Source organism: Tupaia chinensis, unplaced genomic scaffold (assembly GCF_000334495.1).
Source record: "Tupaia chinensis unplaced genomic scaffold, TupChi_1.0 Scaffold000275_1, whole genome shotgun sequence".
In the NCBI taxonomy this organism is placed as follows: Eukaryota; Metazoa; Chordata; class Mammalia; order Scandentia; family Tupaiidae; genus Tupaia; species Tupaia belangeri.
This window is the reverse complement of record NW_006159757.1, coordinates 3,965,311-3,970,895: the sequence shown is the minus strand read 5'-3', so window position 1 is coordinate 3,970,895 and position 5,585 is coordinate 3,965,311. Positions and strand designations below refer to the sequence as shown.

Genomic DNA, 5,585 nt, shown 5'->3' with positions numbered 1-5,585 from the left:
GAAAGAGACAAATCTGTCATTTCTGTTTGTATTTCACATTATCCCCTGCAAAAATGGAGATATACAAGATTCTTGGGTCTGTTTTGTTGCTACGAGTGGGAAAATCCCAGAGTACAATAACGGAATAGAACCCCAATGCTCTGTTGACTAGTAACTTTGTCCCAATCTACAGTAATGAAAGAGAGATAGATGATGTGATAATTGGCTACAGTACCGCTGAAATTCACTCAAGCCTAGAAACTTGGGTACTCATTGTTCAACAGTGCTGAGGATTAAGGGAATGCATGTTTCATGGTCATGCTCCTAACAGTCTAGTAGCAAATAGAATAATAACCTGACTGTGAGCCAGCGTTCCAGCAAGTGTCCTGGGGTAAAGGAACTCAATACTGAGTTCATGTTTTGGGGGTTTTTCTCCCGCTTACTTAATGTCATTTGCATACTTACCATCATGGTGGATGTTACATTTGTTTAGAGCTCAAACTTCCCCGAACTTCTATCATTGAGATTCTTTCTCCAGCAAAAGTGAACTATACAGAACTATACAGAATTTATTCATAAGTCTTGTCAAAGCCCCCTGAAATGAAAGATGACACAATCATTTGGTGGATACTGTTAAAAGACAAAGAAACCCAGGAGGAGGAGGAGGAGGAGGAGCAAACCCATGTTGGAGGACGGCTGCACAGTCTCCAGGATCCCCAGACCTGGAGGTAGAGTCTACAAGCAGCTGGCTGGCTCCATCACCCTGAGTGGGCCTTCCTTGGGCCAGCCCAATGTGACCAGAAGGGAGAGGAATAATCACAAATATAAAGTGAGCCATATCATGATTCGCTGTCAAAAACTGAAATATGATGTGGGTGGAGAATGATTTGATTCTTTGACAGATCTTTTGGAGCATTACAAGAAGAATCCTATGGTGGAAACACTGGACACAGTACTGCAGCTCCAGCAGCCCCTCAACACAACTCGTATTAATGTTGCTGAAATAGGAGGTTGAGTTCAAGAACTAAGCAAATTAGCTGAGACCACAGATGAAGTCAAACAAGTTTTTGGAAAGAATTTAAGACACTACAACAACAGGAGTGGAAAATTCTATATAGCTGAAAAGAGGGTTAGAGGCAAGAAAATAAAAATAAATATAAAAACACTCATACCAGGGTTATCCTACACGATGGTGATCTCAAACAAGCCTGTTTCAGATTACATCAATGCAGATATTATCATGCCTGAATTTGAAACCAAGCACAATAATTTAAAGCCCAAAATGAGTTATATGGCCACACAAGGCTACCAGCAAAACATGATGAACGACTTTTAGCAGATGGTATTCCAAGAAAAGTCAAGTAATTGTCATGACAACAAAAGAATTAGAGAGAAGAAAGAGGAAATGTGTCAAGTATGGACCAGTGAGTACGCACTGAAAAAATATGGTGTCATGTGTGAACATCTAAGAAAACTCCACTCATGACTATATATTAAGAGAACTTAAACTTTCCAAGGTCAGACGAGGGAATATGGAGAGAATGGTCTGTCAGTACCACTTTCAGACCTGACTGGACCACGGAGTGCCCAGTGATCCCAAGATCATGCTGGGACTTCTGGGAGGAGGTGCACCATAAGCAGGAGAGCATTATGGACACAGGGCCAGTCATGGTGCACTACAGTGCTGGAATTGACCAGATAAGAACATTGATCATGATCCACATCCTGATTGACATCATCAAAGAGAAAGAACATCGACTGCAACATTGCTGTCCTCAAAACCATCCAGATGGTGCAGTCCCAGAGGTCAGAGATGGTCTAGATGGAAGCACAGTACTGATTTATCTATGTGACCATCCAGCATTATATTGAAACACTACAGCACAAGATTGAAGAAGAGCAGACAAGGTCTCACCACATTCTTGTCCTCCTGAGTTTCTGGGATTACAGATGTGCACCAGAGTGCCCATCCTTTAGGTTGAACCAGGAATCAAAGCTGTAGCTCCTGTGGGTCCAGCCGGTGGAACAAATACCTTAGCATCATGTGTTACTAATGTGGGGTAAAGTTGAGCATTTTTGATAGGACCGTCACAGACCTAATGTTCTGTCCTGCTTAGTATCAATAAATCACATCAGGGCACACTGTTGATATGATTTGTTACTAGTGATGGTAACTTTGATCTCTCCATTAAAGTGGTATCTGTCAAGTTTCAAAAAAAAAGACAAGCTTTTTTGTATATAGCATTTGTATTAAATAGACTCTCATTTAATAGATTATGGGCTTTAAGTATGCTTTTCATGTACTTAAAACTAACCTCCTTGGTGGGGGAGAGGGGAATAACATTAAAAGATGGTGCTGTTTGGGGTTCTGAAGCCATTCTTTGCTATTAAACAAAAAAAAATTGCAAAAACACCTTAAATGTAGATAATTTCACAGTTGGTAAAAATTATTCTTCTATAGTCAGTGTATTGATCGAGCTTATTTCAAGCTGAAGAGAAAGAACATTTATAAAACCTCATATAACAGTACTTTAGGAGCTTCAGGAAAAAGAAAGTGAAAATTTCCAGCCTTGCATTATGGTACTGAGAAATCTGAGTTGGCCCATGTAAAGTTCAGATACACTTTCATGTATCCAGTGCTTATTCCAACTGAACCTGTTGCAGTTCACCAGTGTCTTCTGCATGTGTGATGCAACGTGATGTATACCTAGGCTGAATTTCTTAGAACACTGTATAATTTCTTTGCACTCTGGTCTTTAGTGCTGATTAGTTCTCTCTACTCTGGCTTGTTCATAAAAAGGATGTGTTGACATAAAGAAAGCTTGGAAACATCTTTTTTAAAAAAACAGAATTATGTAGTTAGAAAAAAATCTCCAGAGATTTTCATTAGCACACCCTGTCTATATGTAAACTCATATATAGTCCCAAGGAATGGATGATATATTTAACTATGTGAGTTAGTTCATTTTAATTAAAGTGAATGTAGCCTTTTGATCTACGGAATAAACAATCTAACAATAGGAAAAATGCAATCTGTCGAGACATATTTGAGTTATTTTGCAGTAATTGGCTTGGCAGCAGCTTCAGTCACAGATTTCTGTTTCACAGATTGCCCCCAAATGAATAAAGGTTTGCTTTGAAATGTAATTAATATTACGTTCAGCTGCAAGACATTCTCAGGTTGTCAAAGGAATTTGAAGGAGGTAGATACAAAAAGTGAACAAAATAAAAGTGAAACTGAAAAGTAAAGACAAATTAATGCACACAAAGTAAACTGGACAAATACAAAATTTCTATGGCATGAAATTTCCTTCAATTCAATCTCCTACGCACATTAAAATTAAACACGTGGCTAAATAATTGATGGGTTATATGTTTATCAACAGTAATTGCTTCATTTTATGATATAACATGAATGAGTGTGAGAATGTAAATGTTTTGTTCTCTAAGGAGATAGAATATGTCTGAAATAGGCCCACCCTTGTGCAGTCAGGGTCTATAAATTCAACAATCAGTGGACAGTACTACTTTTTTTTGTTGTAATAATCAGTCACCTCCTTGTTTCAGACCTTTAAATAAATATGGAGTTGCATTGATGACTTACACAGATATATATTATCCACATCAAATATTAATGTTGTTGTTTGAATGTATTGAGTCGTCTGAAAAGTTATGATGCATTTGTGCATAGAAACGCATAGAAAAATATGTTGTGACTTTTCCTACAACCCAATATTTCCATCTTTTCAGTAAGTCAAGCTATTCTATTTTAGTAGGAAATATGGGCCTATAGAAAACATGCAAAACAAATGGAAAACATAGATACAGTTAGTTATCCTAAAAGATGTCAGTCTGCCAGTATATTTAAAATATTAAGCCTCATGATGTCCTGACAATTAAATGTAAATAATACTAATTACACACACTGATGTAATCTTAAATATACTTTCTCTCCCCTTTGATTAGGGAATTTGTCAGTATGTTTGTATGTATTACCCTTAAAAGAGTGATAGTTAATATAAAATTAGAGAAAAAATTATTTATAAATAAAAATATATGGTTTATTAAAGAATAAACTTTATTACTTTTTTTTGTATATGGCCTACTGACATTAGAAATCCAGTCTCTTATAAGCCTATAATATGTCTTTAAAATATACAATTTCTTTGCAAATCAGCAGAAAGTTGTTTTTTGCAGACAGAACTTTGAACTGAAATTTTTTTTTCCCATGTCAAACATCTAGATTACTTCTTATTCACAGTTAAGGCTGTCCTTTGGTGACATTTATTGTTATTCTTAGGTAACCTTCAATTAGCTTCCACCTGTGAGGGCTATAGAATTTGATAATCAACACAAAGAAGTTTGAGAAGGATATTTAAAAGGAAAAAAAAGGGAGAAGTTTGGAAATGTGGCTTACTGTACATCCTAAACCTGGCTGGAAGACCAGCTTTTGAACAAGCTGTTATTTTCCACATGGGAGTAGCATTGCTACAGTAAAATGCCAGATTTCATCCATCATAATGTCATAGCTCATATTAAAATGTCTTCAGGGACCTAAGGGAGGGATGGGCAAAAGACATCAAATCAATTTTCAGGCAATTGCTATGGTTTTCAAAAACTAAGCCCTATGTGATAGTGTTATGGCTGCACAAAGGGAGGTTATAAATAAGGTCCATACATCAAGGGAGGAAGTAATTTAGAAAAAGAAAGCTGATTTGACTTTACTGTGAGGCTGAACATATGGTTAGGGCACAGCTGGGTTATCATTCTATACATTCTTATAAGAGAAAAAAAAAAAGTCAACGCTTTAGAGAAATAACCTATCAGCAGCATCTTGAACCTGACAACTCCAGAACCATAAATCCTTCTTGATCAGTTGAGAAGAACTTGAGGATATTTTGTGTTTCTATAAATTAATGATTTCTCACAAGAAAATCAATTCAAGAATCATATTTGGTTACTTTGGTAGCTTAAACTTTTTTTTTTTGGGGGGGGGAGAGGTTTTTGTGATAGGGCGCATTCGCTTGCCAGAAAGACAGAGAGAAACAGAGAGATAGAAAGCGAGAAATCACCCCGCCCCCTCTCAAGATCTTGGGCATGCATGCACACTTGCCCAGCATGAGTTTAAGCCACCGGGTCTGGGACTCGAACCACAGTCAACTACATGGGAGTCCAGTGACATAGCCATTACACCAACTGCTAATCCTGGTAGTTTAAACTAATTGTTACATGGAGATGTCTTTTTCGCAGTGAATATTGAACAGAAATTGGCCCAATTAAGAGACCATAATGCAGCTAGACTTTCATATATAAAATTCCATCCTTTCGATTGTTAAATTTATAAAATAGAAAGTGCTATAACCTATATCTACCATTACCATCTCTACTCTAAATAGTCTTCTAGTATTGTATTCATCACAAAATAAACCTTGCATGTAAAAATTAGGAAGCAGTGAGTTGAAGAGAGCCTTGTGGAGTTCCAAAATATTCATATAACTGAAGAATAGAAGTTAATAATATGATCTTTCCAGAAGAATAAAATTTTAAATCTAAGTATTTGTGATATTCCTGCCTTATATTCAAAAAAAAAAAAAGCTTTCATTATG

At 36.6% G+C, this 5,585-nt stretch overlaps 1 pseudogene; it reads left to right on the top strand.

The window, feature by feature from the left end:
• Nucleotides 1-661: 661 nt before the first annotated feature.
• LOC102479562 (tyrosine-protein phosphatase non-receptor type 11 pseudogene) lies at nucleotides 662-1,981 on the top strand (annotated as a pseudogene).
• The last annotated feature ends 3,604 nt before the right edge of the window (nucleotides 1,982-5,585 follow it).